We start from the raw sequence: 21,333 nt of genomic DNA on the forward strand, positions 1-21,333 counted from the left end.
CAATGGCGCGATCTCAGCTCACCGCAACCTCCGCCTCCTGGGTTCAGGCAATTCTCCTGCCTCAGCCTCCTGAGTAGCTGGGATTACAGGCACGCACCACCATGCCCAGCTAAATTTTTTTGTATTTTTAGTAGAGACGGGGTTTCACCATGTTGACCAGGATGGTCTCGATCTCTTGACCTCGTGATCCATCTGCTTTGGCCTCCCAAAGTGCTGGGATTACAGGCGTGAGCCACCGTGCCCGGCCTTATTTCTTTTTTTAATCAGAACCTCATTTCTTTATTTTTCTTCTTTTTTTTTAAAACAGAGTTTCAGTCTTGTTGCCCAGGCTGGAGTGCAATGGCACGATCTTGGCTCACTGCAACCTCCGCCTCCCAGGTGCAAGCAATTCTCCTGCCTCAGACTCCCAAGTAGCTAGAATTACAGGCGCCCATCATCACATCTGGTAAATTTTTTGTATTTTTAGTAGAGATGGGGTTTCTCCATGTTGGTCAGTCTGGTCTCAAGCTCCCAACCTCAGTTGATCTGCCAGCCTCAGCCTCCCAAAGAGCTGGGATCACAGGTGTGAGCCACTGCAGTTGCCCTGCCCTGCCCTCCCTCCCTCCTTTCTTTCTCTCTCTCTCTCTTTCCTTCCTTCTTTTTCTTTCTTGTGTCCTAAATTAAGGAACATGACTTTAGGCCTAAAGTAATTTCTAAGGTAATATCTGAAACAAATGTCCATTCTACAATCAGTATAAAGAGGCTGGCTGTGGCAGCTCACGCCTGTAATCCCAGCACCTAGGGAGGGTAAGGCAGGCAGAGCACTTGAGCCCGGAGATTCAAGACCAGCCTGGCAACATGGTGAAACCCCATCTTTACAAAAAAATGCAAAAACTAACCAGGCCTGTTCCCATGCACCTGTAGTCTCAGCTACTCAGAAAGCTGAGGTGGAAGGATTGCTTGAGCCCTGGAGGTTGAGGCTGCAGTGAGCCACATTTGTGCCACTGCTCTCCAGCGTAGGCAATAGAGAGTGAGACCCTTTCTCAAAAGAAAAAAACAAAAACTAGGCACACAAGGTGACAAGACCATATAACCAAGGGCCAGTTGAAACAATAGATTAAAAAAACAGACCCATGAGAATTTTCATATTGCACTATAAAACAAATATACTCATTTTTCATAAATAGAATCATACAGTACGTGCTGTCATGCTTACCCAAGGGAAAGGCGCTTGAGGAGAGCTGACCCTCTCCTCTGTTCACAACTCACTGTTCACAACGCTGCTGATAAAGACATACCCGAGCCTGGGGAAAAAGGGAGGTTTCATTGGACTTACAGTTCCACCTGGCTGGGGAGGTCTCAGAATCACGGCAGAGGGCGAAAAGCACCTCTTATAAGGCAGCCCCAAAACAGGAGGAGGAAGAAGTAGAAGCGGAGACCCCTGATCACCCCATCAGTTCTCGTGAGACTTGGTCACAATCATGAGATTAGCACGGGAAAGACTGGGCCCTCCTCCGCCCCCCGCCCCGTGATTCAATTATCTCCTCCTGGGTTCCTCCCAGAACACGTGGGAATTCCAGGAGTTACAATTCAAGTTGAGATTTGGATGGGGACCCAGCCAAACCATATCATACCACCCAGCCCTTCCAAATCTCATGCCTTCCCAACAGTCCCCCAAAATCTTAACTCATTTCAGGGTTCACCCAAAAGTCCAAAGTCCAAAGTTTCATCTGAGACAAGTCCCTTCTGCCTATGAGCCTGTAAAATCAAAAACAAGCTAGTTACTCCCTAGATACAACGAGGGTAAAGGCATTGGGTACACACAGCCATTTCAAATGGGTGAAATTGGCCAAAATAAAAGGGTTACAGGGCCCAGGTTAAGTCCAAAATTCAGCAGGACAGTCAAATTTTAAAGCTCCAAAATGATCTCCTTTGATTCCGGGTCTCACCTCCAGGTCATGCAAGAGGTGAGTTCCTGTGGTCTGGGGCAGCTCCGCCCCAAGGGGGCTGAGCCTGGGTAACCTGCTATTCTCACCTTGAATTTCCCGCTCAGTGCGGGGCACTTTGGAGGACAGTCTCAGGGTGGCAGTACACTGGCTTGCGTATGCCCGTCAACACGATTGTCAATGTCCACCACTGGCATCTTGACCTGGGCTCTAGGGGCGGAGGAAAGCCTGAGGGTACCCACTATCAGGAGAAGCCGACGAATGGGTGGACATATTATTTATTACATTACCATTGACAGTTCCGATGTGCCTGAACAGACCAGGATGTCCATTGTTTCCAGCAACTATTAAGATGATGAATGACCCGCCCAGTAGTTCTCAAGCTCGGCTGCACTTTGAAATCACCTGGGGAACCTTACAAATTAAATCTGAAGCTCTGTGGGTGGAGCCCAGGTGTTACTCATTCTTAAAGCACCCCAGGTGATACTAATTTACAACTAAAATCAAGACCCACCAGACAAGACCAGGCCCACAGCCAGTGGGGAGCAGAGTCTACTTGAGAATTCCCAATCTTAGGGCAGTGCGAAGAACCGGGGAGAGGTTCCTGGACCACTGGCTGTCTGGGGTCCCACAGCCTGGAAGACAGAGCCCCACAGGACAGTCCTGGCTTCTGTGGAGCTAACCTCTTCTTTGTCCTGCCCTGACTCCAGAACTTGAGCCCAGGCAGGCAAAGCCCAGGGGACAACGGGTGACTCAGATGCTTCCTGTTTTCTTGGCCACAGTGGCAGGGGGCTGGAAACAGCCCAGGCTGGGGTTCATGGCCTCATAGAGGGACCTGCAGAGAGGCAGGAGGAGTGAGCTGGGTAAAGTCACAGAGGGCAGTTTTCTGATGGAGACAAGGGTGGTTTGTTGGGTGACCAGGTCAACAGCAAAGGGACAAAGGAAGAAAGAATTTGAACCTAGATTTCTTTTGTTTTTTTGAGATGGATTCTTGCTCTGTCACTCAGGCTGGAGTGCAGTGGCACAACCTCAGCTCACTGCAACCTCCACCTCCTAGGTTCAAGCAATTCCCTGCCTCAGCCTCCTGAGTAGCTAGAATTACAGGCCCCTGCCACCACACCCGGCTAATTTTTGTATTTTTAGTAGAGACAGGGTTTCACCATGCTGGTGTCGAACACCTAACTTCGTGATCCACCCGCCTTGGTCTCCCAAAGTGCTGGGATTACAGGCGTGAGCCGCCGTGCACAACGTTTCTTTTTTTCTTCCTGAGATACTGTCTCCTTCACTCGCCCAGGCTGGAGTACAGTGGTGCCATCTCGGCTCACTGCAACCTCTAACTCCTAGGCTCAGGTGATCCTCCTGCCTCAGTCTCCCAAGTAGCTGGAACCACAGGCACTTGCCACCACACCCAGCTGATTTTTTCTATTTTTTTTTTTTTTGTAGAGACAGTTTTGCCATGTTATTCAGGCTGGTCTTGACCCCCTGAGCTCGAGTGATCCTCCTTCCTCGGCCTCTCAAAGTGCTGAGATAACAGGTGTGAGCAACCGCACCCAGCCATGAGTTCTTGACCTGTAAGATGATTTTCTGAGTCCTCATGAGGAGGGAGACCCCGACATTTGGAATTCCCTCCTGTTAGGGCCGGCCTTCCCTTGCCCCTACCACAGCCTACTGGAAACACCCCAATGACAGTGGAAGAGTACCACCATTAATGTTTCGCCAGGTTCTCAGATAAGATAGATTGTAAGACCCCAACCCCCTCCTTCCCTTTTTTACAGCAGGCCTCCAAACCCTCCTTTGTTAAGAGATAACTGATAAGCCGCAAGAAACTCTGCCTGAGAACGAGCACATCCCCTCTCTCGCTCAACGGCAGTGGAAAAGTACTGACCTCACCCCTTTCCCCCTTCCTCTTACCCCACTGTAGTGGAAAATTACTGGCTTCTGCTATATAAGCCACTCAGCCCGCCTCCTAGGCGCAGCTACCCACTTCGGTCTGTACGGTGGTGCTTAGTCCGCCCAGAGCTCCCAATAAAGCTTGGACGTTCATTTGGCTTTATTTCTTTCCACCATCCGGCGCGGCAGACCCCAAAACTACAGCCAGACAAGTGGTGCCAAAACCCGGGAGAGGGGTAGTTGACCCGCCTCAGGCCCCAGGGGCCGGGCGAGAGTCCCCCCTCTCTATCCTCACCGGTCCACTCGCCATCTTCGTTGGGGTCGGCTTCTCGGGACTACAGGAAAGGTAAGAATTTTACCTACCTGGCCTTTCCCTCCCCCGTTTAGGGCTAAATCCGAGGCTTCCCAGTGCCAACCAGCATGGACCCCTCGCCCCAGACTCGGCCAAGCCGAGGTGGTCCTCCTCCCGACTCCTGGAGTCTTCCAGGTCAGTAGCCAGACGGGGACGCCTCTCTGACTGCTCACCCCTACCGGTCAAATTCCCGGGAAGAGACGACGAGAAGGGACGCCTCCTCCTCATCTCTCTCCTTCCTGACGCTGGCAAGCCTCGGATGCCATAGGGAATTCTCAGTCTAAAGTCGACCCTAACCCCCCTTAGGGTGTCTACTCCAAAATTTTTCTCGATTGGACTACTCTCAGATCTTAAGAAAGAAAAAACTCGTCTTTCTTTCTCAAACCACATGGCCTCTGTATAACCTAGACAATCAGTCCCACTGGCCGCCAACTGGCACCTTCGATTTCAATACCTTATGGGACCTCAATAATTTTTGCCGCCGCACCGGGAAAAACTCTGAGGTCCTTATGTCCAGGCTTTTTGGGACCTCTGCTCCCGCCCCGATCTCTGCTCCTCCTGCTCCACCCACCAAATCCTTTTAGCCCGAACCCCCCAAAAAGTTTCCACCGCAACCGCTGGCCCACTGCCTTATTCCCCTCCGGACGAACTCCCCGAACACCTTTCTCCACCCGCTAATCCTGGCAGTCCCCCTCCACCTTCCTCCCCAGATGCCCCCAAGCCCTCTGCCCCAGAAACACCTCCCCCCATGACTTCCCCTGTATCTGCCCACACCTGATCTCATAACTCATCAGTAAAAGCACCTCTCAGGGAAGTTGCAGGGACCAAAGGCTTGGTAAAAGTCCATGTCCCCTTTTCACTCCAAGACCTGTCCCAAATCGAGAAACGTTTAGGATCCTTCTCAGCCGACCCGTCCACCTATATTAAAGAATTTCAATATCTCACCCAGGCATACAGCCTAACATGGCATGACATTCGGGTAGTTTGCACCTCCACCATCACGGCTGAAGAACACGGGCGCATTCTTGCTGCTGCTCGGCATCAGGCAGACAAAGACCATACTATAGATAACCAGGTCCCCCTCGGAGCTGAAGCTATTCCTAACGAGGACCCCCAATGGGATTATCAGGCAGGCCGAGGGTCCGACAACCCCACAGAGACCGCATGGTCCGATACCTCCTCAAAGGCATGGATGTAGTGTCCAACAAAGTAGTAAACTATGACAAACTAAGAGAAATCACCCAATTACCAAATGAGAACCCTTCCCTCTTTCTAACTCGCTTGCAGGAAGCGCTAGTCCGCTACACCCGCCTTGACCCAGCCTCACAGAACGGAGCCACCGCTCTAGCATCACACTTCATCTCCCAATCATCTCCCATTCAGAAAAAACTAAAAAAAGCAGAGGACGGCCCTGAAACCCCTATACAGGACTTGGTAAAAATGGCCTTTAAAGTCTTTAATGCCAGGGAAGACGCAGCTGAGGCAGCCCGCCAAGCACGTATGAAACAAAAGGTCACTCTACAGACCCAAGCCCTTGTAGCCGCCCTTCGGCCGGCAGAAAGTAACAGGAGTAAAGCAAATACCCGTACCCCTCCTGGAGAGTGTTTCAAATGTGGAAAAGAAAGGCACTGGTCAAAAGCCTGCCCCCAGCCACGGCCTCCTACCAAGCCCTGCCCTATTTGTCAGCTCATGGGACACTGGAAATCTGATTGTCCGAGCTTCCCCAGGGCCTCAGTTCCTCCAAACCGACGCACTGGGGAGCAGCAAGGCCACGTTTCCGAAAACCAGACCCCTGCCCATGACAGTCAGGAGTCAGGTGCTCAAGAAAACCCATTTCCAGAGCTACTAGGGTTTATGGACGATTAGTGGTGCCCTGGCTTCCCAACTCCAGTTACCCTTGCCGAGCCCAGGGTTAAGCTCCAGGTAGCGGGTAAGACTGTCTCCTTCTTATTAGACACGGGGGCTACCTACTCCGTACTTCCCTCATATTCAGGCAAAACCACTCCCTCCCAAGTCTCTGTCATGGGGATTGATGGGTCCCCCTCCACTCCTCACCAAACTCCACCCTTAACCTGTCTGTTTGGCCCGTCCATTTTTACCCACTCCTTTCTAGTCATTCCCTCTTGCCCTGTACCTCTCCTAGGGTGAGATATCCTAGTAAAACTGCAAGCTTCCATTACTTTTCCACACACAGAAACCTTCCTCTTACCCCTCATCGCCAACTCACCTTTCCCCCTTCCCCCGGCCGAACTCCTCCCTGATGTAAATCCTGAGGTATGGGATACTGATACCCCCACTGTAGCCTCACACCACCAACCCATACTCATACGCCTAAAAGACCCCACAGCCTTCCCTTCTCGCCCTCAGTTTCCTATCTCCAAAGTTCACCGCCTCGGCCTCCTCCCTATCATAAATAAACTGAAAGCTCAAGGGCTACTCATTCCTGCAAACTCCCCCTGCAACACTCCCATTCTGCCTGTGAAAAAGCCCTCAGGTCATTACCACCTGGTCCAAGACCTCCGCCTTATCAATGCAGCAGTCATTCTGGTCCATCCAGTAGTCCCCAACCCCTACACAATCTTTTCCCACATCCCCCACTACAACCACCCACTTCTCAGTTCTAGACCTCAAAGATGTCTTCTTCACCATTCCCCTGAACCCAGATTCCTATTTCCTTTTTGCTTTTACCTGGGAAGACCCCACTTCCAATCTTTCTCAGCAGCTCACCTGGACAGTCCCACCCCAAGGCTTCCGGGATAGCCCCCACTTATTTGGACGAGCCCTAGCATCCGACCTTCAAACTTGCAAAATCACCCCTTCCACCCTACTGCAGTATGTTGATGACGTCCTCATTTGTTCTCCATCCTACCACGACTGCATTACGGCCACCACCACACTGTTAAACTTCCTGGGAAGCAAGGGGTACTGGATATCCGCTGCTAAAGCTCAAATAGCTACCTCCTCAGTTACCTACTTAGGCCTCAATCTTACCCCCAAACACCGGGCTATAACTGCTGATAGGCTCCCGACTCTCAAAGCCCTCCAGCCACCTACATCAGCAGACGAGATCCTCTCCTTCCTGGGTCTAGTAGGGTTCTTCAGGCATTGGGTCCCTAACTTCGCAGTGCTAGCAAGACCGCTGTACCACGCGGCAAAACAGTCCCCAGTAGGACCACTTACCTCCCAAGGCACTGTGACTCAGGCCTTCTCTGCTCTTCTAACAGCCCTCTGTACTGCCACAAACCTAGCCTTACCCAACCCCAATTAGCCATCCCACCTGTATACAGATGAAAAGCAGCACGTAGCCACTGGAGTTCTTACCCAGCCTGTGGGGCCCACCTCAGTACCTGTAGCATACCTATCCAAACAGCTAGACCCTACCACCCGGGGGTGGCAACCTTGCCTGCGGGCCCTTGCTGCAGCGGCAGAACTCACCACCGAGGCCTTAAAACTCAACCTACACCAACCATTACAGGTCTTCTCACCCCATCGGCTTACCGACCTGCTCTCCCATCAGGTTTTAGCCCACCTTGGACCCTCCAGGATCCAACTGCTACACCTACTCTACATCGAGAATCCCAGCATTACACTCTCACATTGTTCCCCGCTTAACCCAGCGACCTTAACCGCCACCCTTCCAACTCCAATAAACCAGCACTCTTGCCTAGAAATCCTTGAACTAAGCCAGTCCCCACGACCTGAACTTACTGACCAACCCTTACCGTCAGCCTCAGTTTCCCTTTACGTTGACGGCAGTTCTATTCTCAAGACCCCCCGGACCCAGGAAAGCCGCTTATGCAACCGTCTTTGACACTGACATTATAGAGACCCGACCCTTACCTCAGGGAACTACTTCTCAACAAGCTGAATTAATTGCCCTCACCCGAGCACTTACCTGGGCAACTGGGAAAAAAGTTAATATCTACACTGATTCTAAGTATGCCTTTCTCATTGCCCACTCTCACTGCATGATTTGGAAAGAACGAGGCTTCCTCACCACCAAGGGAACCCCCATCCTCAATGGAAAGCTCATCTCTCAGCTTATCCAGGCCATCCAGCTACCAGCCCAAGTAGCTATCATCCATTGTAAAGGACATCAGTCCGCAAATACTCCTGTAGCTCGGGGCAGCGCCTTTGCAGACTCAGTAGCCCGAACCACTGCCCAAACTGGTCCACCTCCAGCTTCCATTTATTTTCTCTCTAAGACCTACAAACCCCAGTATACCCCAGAAGAAAACACCGAACTGTCCTCCTCCCCTGACGTCAAGTTTAAAGACGGATGGGACTTTAAACAGAACCTCCTCATCCTACCCCAGAACCAGCGGCACCAGATTATCACAGACATTCACAACTCCTTACATATAAGACCAAAAGCCCTGTTTCACTTTCTCACCCCTCTCCTCCATCCTCAGGGCCTCCTTTCCACAATAAAAGAAATCCACTCTAATTGTGTAACCTGCACTAGAACCAATAGTCAGGGAGCCTGTCACCCGCGTCGTTCGCTCCACCAGTTACGAGGCCACCTACCAGCTCAAGATTGGCAAGTTGATTTTACACATATGCCAAAACACAAACAGTTTAAATACCTACTAACCCTGGTTGACACCTTTTCAGGCTGGATCGAAGCTTTCCCCACAGCTTCTGAAACCGCAGGAGTTGTAGCCGAGCACCTCATCCGGGACATCATTCCCCGATTCCGCCTTCCTGCCACCATCCAGTCAGACAACGGACCTGCCTTTATTTCTAAGATCACCACTGCTGTTTCCACATCCTTTGGGATCCAGTGGAAACTGCATGCAGCCTACCATCCCCAATCCTCAGGTAAAGTAGAACAGGCCAACGGCCTCATCAAAGAACACCTAACAAAACTTGCCCTCGAACTCCGCCAGTCCTGGGTTACCCTACTTCCTATTGCTTTAACAAGGCTCCGAGCAAGCCCCCGGGGCCCCTCACAACTCAACCCCTTTGAGCTGCTATACGGACGGCCCTTCTTACTCTCCTCCCCCCTACCACCAGAACCCCCTCCTCTATCTACCTACCTACCCTATTTCACCCTTCTCCGAGCTCTTCTCCGAGAACACGCAGATACCTCCCTTCCCCAGCCTGATTCCTCTTCTGAACAAATACAGAAAGTTTCCCCAGGAGACCTGGTCCTTATAGAGTCACTCTCTCCAAAGCCACTAACTCCCAGGTGGGAAAGCCCATACACAGTCATCCTCACCACCCCCTCAGCAGTAAGAGTCGCCGAAATCTCCTCGTGGGTGCACCTAACCAGAGTAAAGAGAACACCTCATGGGCCTCCCAAATCCTCCTAGAATGTTACCTCTACTGGTCCTCTATCTCTTAGGCTTACCAGAACCCCACAACACCTCCAGTAACCCCCCTTCTTTTATATGGAGATTCTACCTAACTGAAAATTACACCGAAACCACACACATTTGCAACACCCCTCCCTACAGCCACAACCACCTCCTCGCCACTTTTGACTGCCCCCCTACAGGGTGCAACTCACCCATCTTTCTAAACTTCACTGATTTCAAAAACATACCCCGAGATGACTTTTGGGGTCATAATCCTGTCCTCTGTTTTCTCTATGATCAAAAAGGCCCCTGCAAAACGTCATCTCATCTAAATTGCATAGGGTGCACCTGGAAAAGTTGCGCCATCCCCCCCAGCTCTCCACACCACACCCGACTATCTCGAGAACTCCAAGTTAAAATACCACCTCCTCGGCCGTCCTCCCTATCACTCTCTCCAAATCCCTGACCCTTCAAACTCCCGCTGGACCACACTCCAAAAAGCAGCTGTATACGACACCATAAATACCGGGTACCCCTCCTCCCACCTCTATATCTGGAGAGCTTTGGTAGCTCTACCCCCTACCCTTAAAGAAGTTCACTCCTCCATTCACACCTAGGAACAAACGCTGACCCAACAGCTTCAGCCATCCTCCCAGCCTTTCTCAATGAAGGCCTAAAAATCACTAACCAGCTTGCCAACCGAACGAGTCTACCAAAGCTATCTTCATGCCTCATGTGCGCCACCCTAGGACAAAGCCCTTTAGTCGCAGTTCCATCTAACACTCACGCCAACTCCTCTATACCGCCTTCCCAGGCTACTCCCATAGCAGATGTCGAGGTCTACCTACCTCCAAACCAGCGAACACCAGTCTGCTATGGGAACAGCTCTCCCACCTGCAGCCGAACTATACCCATAACCACCAATCTCACCGCTCCTCATGGAACCTTTTTATGGTGCAACAGAACACTTTTCAAAACCCTCAACCCCTCTACACACTCCCGCAGCCTATGCCTACCAGTAACCCTCGTACCCCAATTAACCATTTACTCCCCAGCAGAGTTCCAACAACAATTCATACATCATCGTGTACGACGGGCCGCCTTTTTACCTCTAGCAGTAGGTCTCTCTCTGGCCGGATCAGCCATAGGAGCTGGACTGGGGGGGAGCCCTAGCCCACTCCCATCAAGCCCTAGCACGACTAACCTCTCAATTTCAGGCCGCCATTGACAATTCTGCAGAATCTTTAGCCTCTCTCCAACGACAGATCACCTCAGTGGCACAGGTCGCCCTACAAAATCGCCGGGCATTAGACCTCCTCACTGCCGAGCGAGGAGGAACCTGCATCTTCCTACAAGAAGAGTGCTGCTACTACATCAATGAGTCTGGCCTAGTAGAAACCCGGATTGAAAACCTACAGAAGATCAGCACAGACCTACGCAAACAAAAATTCTCAACTGAAGCCACCACTTGATAGACCTCCTCTATTAGGCCCAGTGATTGCAATTAGACTAATTTTACTAATTGCTCCGTTTCTTACAGTTCCTTCAACGCAGCTTCCAAGAACTAACCCGCACCGCAGTGAACCAGATGCTCCTACAACCCCTCATCCCAGAAGCCAAAACTAATATAACCTAACTCTTTATAACTCCTCCCCACGACGCCCCACACCAGCAGGAAGAAGCTAAGAAAGACAACTACGCCCAAATCCCATAATAAAGAGTGAGGAATGTTAGGGCCGGCCTTCCCTTCCCCCTACCACAGCCAACTGGAAAAACCCCAATGACAGTGGAAGAGTACCACCATTAATGTTTCGCCAGGTTCTCAGATAAGATAGATTGTAAGACCCCAACCCCCTCCTTCCCTTTTTTACAGCAGGCCTCGAAACCCTCCTTTGTTAAGAGATAGCTGATAAGCCGCAAGAAACTCTGCCTGAGAACGAGCACGTCCCCTCTCTCGCTCAACGGCAGTGGAAAAAGTACTGACCTCACCCCTTTCCCCCTTCCTCTTACCCCACTGTAGTGGAAAATTACTGGCTTCTGCTATATAAGCCACTCAGCCCGCCTCCTAGGCGCGGCTACCCACTTTGGTCTGTACGGTGGTGCTTAGTCCGCCCGGAGCTCCCAATAAAGCTTGGACATTCATTTGGCTTTATTTCTTTCCACCATCCGGCGCGGCAGACCCCAAAACTACAGCCGGGCACCTCCCCCTGTCATCCACTGTGCATCTCAATAAAAGAGAGAGCAGTCCAGCTGGCGCCTCCTGAATCTCCTTCCTGAAAACAACAGGCTAGGCCTTGGGGAAACTCTCCAGAAGGCACTATTTTTACTTAAGATCAAACCAGAAACCTTTTCACATGTGAGTCCTAAAACTGTAAACCGGAACCCTTTCATATGTAATTCCTGAAACTGTAAACTAAAACCTTTTCACATGTGAGTCCTAAAACTATGAACCTAAGATTCTTCCATGTGTAACATCTAAAGTATAAGCCTATATAAAGGCTGAACCTCCCTTTATTAAACTAGCTTGGCTGTTAGGCACCTATACCACCTTGCTCCCAGCTGAAATAAATTCCTTCTTCCTGTATTCAGTGTCCGGGAGATCCTTTCCCGAGGCCTCTCCTGCTACACTCAGGGTTGAAGAGGCCTGCATCACTGTGGATGGAGCCCAGGTGTCCGAAGTTTTTATTTTTTTAATTTTTAATTTTAATTTTAATTTTTTTTTGACATGGAGTTTCGCTCTTGTTACCCAAGCTGGAGTGCAATGGCGCGATCTCGGCTCACCGCAACCTCCGCCTTCTGGGTTCAGGCAATTCTCCTGCCTCAGCCTCCTGAGTAAGCTGGGATTATAGGCATGCACCACCACGCCCAGCTAATTTTTGTATTTTTAGTAGAGACAGGGTTTCACCATGTTGACCAGGATGGTCTCGATCTCTTGACCTCGTGATCCACCCGCCTCGGCCTCCAAAAGTGCTGGGATTACAGGCGTGAGCCACTGCGCCCGGCTCTCCGAAGTTTTTAAAAGCACCCCAGGTGATGTTAATTTAGAACTAAAATCAAGACCCACCAGACAAGCCCAGGCCCACAGCCAGTGGGGAGCAGAGTCTACTCGAGAATTCCAAATCTGAAGGCAGTGTGAAGAACTGGGGAGAGGGTTAAAGAAGGGGCTCTGCTTTGGTCCGGGAAAGCAAACAAGCTGGGAGGCTGCATGGGTCAAGGGGAAGAACTCTACGCAGGGAGGCAAAGGACCTGGGCTATTTTGTTCCTGCCCTAATATGGATGACTCTGTTACCCTGAGTAAGCCCCTGGCATCTCTGAGCCTCTGCTTTCTGTCCTATGAAATGAGAAGGGGCTGACGTAAGCTGAGCTCCAAGATTGACAGAAAACTCCTAACCTCTCCCAGCCCTACAGGACACTGTGAGGCCTCCGAGACTTCATTTACATGGCTTTGATTCCAGGTCTGGTAATCACCCTGAGAGGTGAGCAGGAAAAGCACTATCATTACCTGATGGCTCTGGGAAACATCAACGATCAAAGCGCCTAAGAAAGGTGCTGGCCAATGGTGCGCAGAAATGGAGACCCAGAGACTTCTGGTGGCCCAGCTTGGTCAGGTCCCCTTCCTTGGAGGACAGCCATTTGGAGATACTCATTTAAAAAATCACACACGTTAGAATGTTGACTTCAATCATCTTCCTGCTACAGTCACCCTTAAATAATAATCCTAAATTCAGAAAAACCTTTTTGGACAAAGAAGATGTACTCTAAAGTGAATTTTGGACCAGGCGTGGTGACTCATGTCTGTAATCCCAACACTTTGGGAAGCTGAGGCTGGAGGATCGCTTAAGTTCAGGAGTTTAAGACCAGCCTGGGCAATGTGGTGAGACCTGTATTCCCAGCTACTCAGGAGGCTGAGGTGGGAGGATGATTTGAGCTGGGAGGTTGAGGCTGTGGTGAGCCATGATCACACCACTGCACTCCAGCCTGGGAGACGGAGTGAGACCCTGTCTTAAATTTTTTTTTTAAAAATTGAATTTTGTAATAATGAAAGGTAAATAGCCTTGATGTCCAGCCATAGGAAAAGGTACCCATGGAATGTGTATTAGCTACCTGCTGCTGAGTAACAAGTTACCCTCAAACTTACTGCCTTAAATAGCAAGCACTTATTATCGCACAGTTCCCATAGGGCAGGAATGCCAGCGTGCCTTTACTGGTGCCTCTGGCTCTGGGCCTGTCACGAGGCTGCAGTCCAGGTCTCTACTGGGCCTGTGACCATCTCAAAGCTTGACTGGAAGAAGGTCCACTTCCAAGCTCACTCACGATGCTGTCCATGGCTCTATGCTGGAGCCATCAGTTTCTCCATGTGTGGGCCCTTCCACGGGGCAGCTCACAATGTGGCAGCTGGCCTCCTTCAGGGCGAGCGAGAGAGAGAGCGAGCAAGCAACGTGGAAGGCACCTAGTCCTTTGTAACCTGATCTTGGAAGTGACAACCCTTCAGTTTTGCTCATTTCTGTTCCTTGGAAGTGAGTCACTCGGTCTAGCCATACATTCAAGGGGAGAGGATTACACAGGGCATGAATACCAGGAGGGGTCCTTCTTAGAGGCTAACTACCATGTGGTATGTGTGAGCTTTTTTTTGAGACAGGATCTAGAGCGCAGCGGTGTAATTACAGCTCACCATAGCCTCGACTACTGGGACTCAAGTGATCCTCTGCCTCAGTCTCCCGAGCAGCTAGGATATTGCAGATGCATGCCACCACAGCTGGGTAATTTTTAAAATTATTATTTGTAGAGACCAGGTCTTGCTATGCTGCCCAAGCTGGGCTCACGCAATCCTCCCACCTCAGCCTCCCAAAGTGCTGGGATGACAGGCGTGAGCCACCATGTCTGGCCTGTGACCTTCAGTTAAATGAAGACAACAGGGTGCAAAACTGCAAACACAGGGTCATCACATCTGACCAAGAATACAATAGGGAAAAAGATGGGAAGGAATTTGGTGAAAACGCCTGAGTGGGGAGGGGCAACCGGAGGAGGGAGAGCATTAGGAACAATAGCTAATGCATGCTGGGCTTGACACTTGGGTGATGGGTTGACAGCTGCAACACACCACCACAGCACACGTTTCCCTGCGTAACAAACCTGCACACCCCACACGTGGGCCCCGGGACTTAACGCACACAAATCCTAAAATACGAGAAGAGGAAAAACCAAAACAGAACACTTACCCACATCTAGAAAGGAAATACGGGCTTGGGTGCGGTGGCTCACACCTGTGGATCCCAGCACTTTGGGAGGCCAAGGAGAGCAGATCAGGAGGTCAAAAGATCCAGACCATCCTGGTCAACATACTGAAACTCCGTCTCTACTAAAAATACAAAAAGTAGCTGGGTGTGGTGGCTTGCACCTATAGTCCCAGTTACACAGGAGGCTGAGGGAGGAGAACCGCTTAAACCTGGGAGATGGAGGTTGCAGTGAGCCGAGATCACAACACTATACTCTAGCCTGTCGAAAGAGCAAGACTTCATATCAAAAAAAAAAAAAAAAAGCAAACAGGGTCTGGATGATAAAGCATCTTTGTAAATTAGGTTTCTTGCTTTTCTACTTAGGGCCAAGGGCTGAGTAGGAAGGAGGCCAGCCCCTGCTCTCCGTGTTGGAGCCTATCTGAGCAGTGAGAAGCTGTAAGTTCCCACCCTGGAACAGCCTCAGAGGATGCATGGGAGGCAAATCCTACCCGCCCCTCTGATCTTATTGCAAATTCCTGGGTTTGTTGGAGCTGAGTGAGTGGTTCCAATACAGTGGACCCTCAGAATCTCTGCTGATTTGGTGTAGAAGGGGTGGCCCAGGAAAGGGAAAGCAGCTGGCATGGTGGAAAGCACCTCAGAGCTGCAGCCTCAGACCTGGGGCCTCATTCAGGCCTCAGCTTCCTCATCCACAGAATGGGATAAAGATGAGTGATATTGCCAGGTGCGGTGGCACACACCTGTGATGCCAGCACTTTGGAAGGCTGATGTGGGCAGATCACTTGAGGTCAGGAGTTCGAGACTAGCCTGGCCAACATGTGAAACCCCATCTCTACTAAAAATACAAAATTAGTCAGGTAGGGTGGTGTACACCTGTAGTCCCAGCTTCTCAGGAGGCTAAGGCAGGAGAATCACTTGAACCCGGGAGGCAGAGCTTGCAGTGAGGCGAGATCCTGCCATTGCACTCCAGCCTGGGCAACAGAGCAAGACTCCATCTCAAAAAAAAAAAAAAAAAAAAAGATAATAATATCACCCTTCCTCATTCAATGGAGTTAAATGGGATTGTGCACAGAAATAGAAATATACTGTGTACACTATAAAGCTCTGGACCAGTGATGTTTTCTTCAGGGATTAACCAGAATAAATATACATACCTCAGTACTGCCTCTGAGCCCTCAGCTGGAGTCAGCCCTCCCCCAGCCACCGGGCAGGAGGCCTTGCTGGCTCCCACAACCTAAACCATGGTTCCATTCTCACCTCTAACTAGGTACATTGTGACATGTTTACATTGAAGATGTGTTGGTTCAAAAGGATGAGGTTACTTCTAATGAAGGACAATGTGGCAACATTCACCAAAATCATAATTGCAGCCTGGTATGGTGGCTCACGCCTGCAATCCCAACGCTTTGGGAGCCCAAGGCAGGCAGATCGCTTGAGGCCAGGAGTTTGAGACAAACCCGGCCAACATGGTGAAACTTCATCTCTACTAAAAACACAAAAATTAGCTGGGCGTGGCAATGCGCACCTGTAATCCCAGCTACTTGGGAGGCTGAGGCAGGAGAATCATTTGAAGCTGGGAGACGGAGGCTGCAGTGAACTGAGATCACGCCACTGCACTACTGCCTGGGCAACAGAGTGAGACTCTGTCTCAAAAATAAAAATCATGGCCGGGTGTGGTGGCTCATGCCTGTAATCCAAGCACTTTGGAGGCCAAGACAGGTGGATCACCTGAGGTCGGGAGTTCAAGACCAACATGACCAACATGGTGAAACCCCATCTTTTAAAAAAACATAAAAGTCACAATTTCACTTTTAGAAATAAATGTACACTCACAGGTGTACACAAGGACACGGGGATATATAGGGAGAGCAAAGCATTGTCTAGAAAAGAAATTCATCCATAGGGGGCTGGCTAGATCAGTCATGGAACATCCAGGCAAAGGAATGCTGGGAAGCTCTTAGAGTGAGGCGCTGGGCGCAGTAGTTCACGCTTGTCCTCCCAGCACTTTGGGAGGCCAAGGCAGGAGGTTGGCTTGAGCCCAGGAGTCCAAGACCAGCCTAGGTAACATACATGAGACTTCATCACTACAAAAAAAAAAAAAAAAGCTAACCAGGCATGGTGGAGCGTGCTTGTGGAGGTACTTGAGAGGCCAAGGTTGGGGAATTGCTTGAGCCCATGAGTTTGAGGCTGCAGTGCGCTGTGATCCTGCCACTGCTCTCCAGCCTGGGCAATGGAGCGAGAACCTGTCTCCAAAAATAAATAAATACTGCTTTACCCAGAGGAATGGATTCTAGTTCTCACTGCGTGTGACCTTTGCCTGTTCCGAACCTCAGTTTCCCCACTGGGCACAGGGACTTTTTAGCTGTCCTCTCCCTGGCCAATGAGCGACAGCTCCACCCTCTGGGTTCTCCTTCTGTCTCTCCCTCCACCTGCTCCACCCCCAGGCCAGGCTCGGCTCTGATATGAGCGTCAGTTTCCTCAGGACTCACCTTGCCCTCCTGCCCCAAGCACACAGGTCCCTCTGTTACAAGGTCTTATGGCTCATTGCTCAACAGAACCAGCTTCAGAGACAACCACAGCAAACACAAGGAGCTCTGCGAGCCTCACTGCCTCTCAAGATGTTGGCTCCCTGGTTATTATTTTGGAATACTTCTACGGCCCCTGCTGGGCCCTTGTGGGCAGTTCTTCCTTAAGAAGCAGTCAACCCCATCATCCCTCTGTGAAGAAGGACCCAGCCTCCCTCCTTCCAGTATGGCACCTCTTCCCAGAGGAGGTGCACTGAGGCCTTCACACCAAACCCCAGTCTGCTCCTGCCCAGGGGTGATCCTTTGAGCTTGTTCTCGCAGCCTCTGTGCAGGAGCAAAGGGGAAAAACACTTCATCCATCCATCCATCCATCCATAAGCAAACAGCAGTACCACAGGCAAAGCCATGGGATTCAATGGGGAATAGAATCAGACAAGGCTGGCCGGGTGTTGTGGCTATGTCTGTAATCCCAGGACTTTGGGAGGCTGAGGCGGGTGGATCACGAGCTCAGGAGTTTGAGACCAGCCTGGCCAAGATGGTGAAACCCCATCTCTACTAAAACTACAACAATTAGCTGAGCGCAGTGGCAGGCACCTGGAATCCAAGCTACTTGGGAGGCTGAGGCAGGAGAATCACTTGAACCCTGGCGGCAGAGGTTGCAGTGAGCCGAGATCACACCACTGCACTCCAGCCTAGGTGACACAATGAGACTCTGTCTCCAAAAAAAAAAACCAGACAAGGTTAGAGGTTGTGAGGAGATGGACTCTTACCAAACGCCCTCTAAATAAAAGTGAAACAAGGCCTGCAATGGATGCTCTGGAAGACGGACTCCAGAGAACGTCTCAAGGAGAGGCAAACTGAGGGGCTTCTTCCCATCTTCACCTACCCCACAGCCTCCTCCTTCCACCCCTCAGAAACTGGAAGCAGAGGACTTGGCAGGGGTCTTGGACAGCCAGCCGTGGGGTTCCCCACCAGTGGAGATGGGGGGAGAAAAATGCAAGGCACGATCCTGAAATTCTCCAGGAGATTGGGAGGTGCTGGCCTGGCCAATTCCAGACCTGTCACCATCATCATCATCACTTGTTCATGGGGCCAGCCTCCAGCCCTCCAAGGCCTGTATCCAAATCTCCGTCCCTCCCCACGCCTCCACCCTGCAGGGGTCTCAGGCAGCAAGGCCACTGCCGAGCAAATCTTTCTGTTTGGAATTGATGTTTTACTTCCAAGGCCAGTGTCTGCACCAGGACAGGAACTCTTCACGTGTGTGTGTGCACATGTATGTTACACACATAAGTCCATACTCTGTGAATAGAGTGTCAATTCATTCCAGATTTACTGGAAGAAATTCAATTTCACATAGTTGGACACCACAAACCATGAGAATGTCCAGAAAAAATTCCAACATGATTATTTCTTTGTGCAGTACTTTAGTTCCAAAAAAAAAAAAAAAAAAAGAATTTGAGAAACAGCTTCAGAATAATGGGCAAAAGGGATGGAGGGAGAGTAAGAGGACATGCAGAAATGCGTGACCCAAGTCCCTGGGCACATGCTGGAGACTGGCCATAAATGCATCTCAGCATTTTCAAGTATCCTGAGCTAAGAAGGAAAAAGACGACATGGATCCCAGCTCTTGAGAACTTTGGGAATTTCCCCCAGAAGTTCTCAGAAAGGAGTGGTGGCGCAATGCAGGGTTAGATGGGAACAGATTCACGTTCCATTTCTTAACAATGGTTTGGGCCGGGCGTGGTGGCTCAAGCTTGTAATCCCAGCACTTTGGGAGGCCAAGGCGGGTGGATCACAAGGTCAAGAGATTGAGACCATCCTGGTCAACATGGTGAAACCCCGTCTCTACTAAAAATACAAAAAATTAGCTGGGCATGGTGGTACGTGCCTGTAATCCCAGCTACTCAGGAGGCTGAGGCGGGAGAATTGCTGGAACCCAGGAGGTGGAGGTGGCAGTGAGCCGAGATTGCGCCATTGCACTCCAGCCTGGGTAACAAGAGCGAAACTCCATCTCAAAAAAACAAAACAAAACAAAAAACAAACAAAAAAATGATTTGGTTACACAAGTGATTGCATTTGGAAAAACTCACAGAATAGCACACTTAAGACTTGTGCCTTGGGCTGCTGGTGGCGGCTCACACCTGTAATCCCAGCACTTTGGGAGGCCGGGGTGGGTGGATCACGAGGTCAGGAGATCAAGACCATCCTGGCGAACATGGTGAAACCGGGTCTCTACTAGAACACAAAAAATTAGCTGGGCACGGTGGTGCGTGCCTGTAGTACAGCTACTTAGGAGGCTGAGGCTGAGGAATTGCTTGAACCCAGAAGATGGAGGTTGCGGTGAGCCGAGATTGCACCACTGCGCTCCAGACTGATAATAGAGCAAGACTCCCTCTCAAAAAAAAAAAAAAGATGACTTAGTAATTTATAAAGAAAAGAGGCTTAATAAACTCACAATTCCACATTGCTGGAGAGGCCTCAGGAGACTTACAATCATAGTGGACAGGGAAGCAACATACGTCCTACATGGGCAGCAGGCAAGAGCGAGCGTGTGCGTGAAAGAGGAGCTGACCGACATTTGTAAAAACACCCAATCTTGTGGGAACCCCCTCACTATGACGAGAACAGCGTGGGAGAAACTGCCCGAATGATCCAATCACCTCCCACCAGGTCTCTTGCTTGACACATGGGGATTGTGAGGATTACAATTCACAATGAGATTTGGGTGGGGACACAAAGCATAACCGAATCAGGCCCAAAGTTCTAGGAACCCATGTGCCTCACTCACCCAACTCCAGCTCTCCAGGACAGCTCTGAACCCTGGGGCCAGAGGGGCCTTTCCCCAACCCTCCCTGGAGCTACACACATGCACACACAGGTACACACAGAGTTAAGCACACATGCACACATACCATGACCTCCTGCTGGGCCAAATCAGCCCCACTCTCATCCCTGCAAACCCCCCTCACCTATCCCAGCATTTTCAGGGCTGCCCCTACCAGATTCCCTGCTTAACACAAAACCAAGACCCAGACAACCTGAAAACAGCTTGTCACCTCTTTACTAGAATCCCAGAGCTCAGGGAGACTTCAGACCAGCTGAGACCCAGCAGGGGACCATGGCAGGCCCAGTGTTACCCACCAGGCAGGGCTGAACCTTGTCCCCTGCTCCTGATTCTGACCCTGGGGCTTTCTCCCTTAGCTCAGGGCTGGGCAGTGCTGAATTGGGCTGCAGGGCTGGTGGTGTGAAGGCTGGGGAGGTTGGGGGTGGGGGACCAAGAGACCTCGCTGGAGAAAGACCAGCTCCTGGGGCCAGGGAAGAGAATTGCTGAAGCTGGGCCCAGTAGTGTCCACCGTGATGATCCCAACAGACCGGCACTCACTTTATCGATAGGCGCCTCAGGCCCGGAGAGGGGAAGCACCTGACACTAATCCCATAGCCAGTTCCTGGCAAGATGGAGGTAGGACTCAGTTTTCCTGAATCTCCAGTGTCCTCTCACTGCCACCCCTCGATTTGCTTCTAATGATCCCGAGGCACAGAGCAGGCTGGGACCTTCCCCAGCATTCACCCTCTCTGCTCCCACAACTGAGGACAAGACCCTTTGCGTCTACCAAGCCTGTCTCTAACAGTCACAGGGCTCAGGCTATGGCCTGGGCCCCCACCTCTGCAGCTCCTTGCAGGGAGGGAAGAAAAGGAAGCCAAATGGGCCCAGGAGCCACTTAAAACCTGGCCTCAGGGAGTCTGGACTCCCTGCTAAGGGAAGGGTCTCACTCTGGCCAAACACTGGGAGCCCGGGCCTCAGACAGGGCCTAGGCAGCTTCTGCGGAATACGTGTGGAGGAGGGGAAGGGGGGTGCCATAGTCCCCTTGTGCTGCTGTAATGAAATATCTCAGACTGGGTCATTCACGACCAACAGAAACGTACTTCTAACCATTCTGGAGTCTGGAAGTCCAAGATCGAGACACCAGCAGGTTTGCGTCTGGTGGGGTCTGCTGTCTGCTTCCTGTGGCTGAACCCTCCAGAGAGGTCTAACACTGTGTCCTCACATGAGGGAAGGGACTGAAGGATGAAAGGGGCCTGGCAGGTTCCCTCCAGTCCTTTCAGGAG

Source organism: Callithrix jacchus, chromosome 8 (genome assembly GCF_049354715.1).
Source record: "Callithrix jacchus isolate 240 chromosome 8, calJac240_pri, whole genome shotgun sequence".
Classification (NCBI taxonomy): domain Eukaryota; kingdom Metazoa; phylum Chordata; class Mammalia; order Primates; family Cebidae; genus Callithrix; species Callithrix jacchus.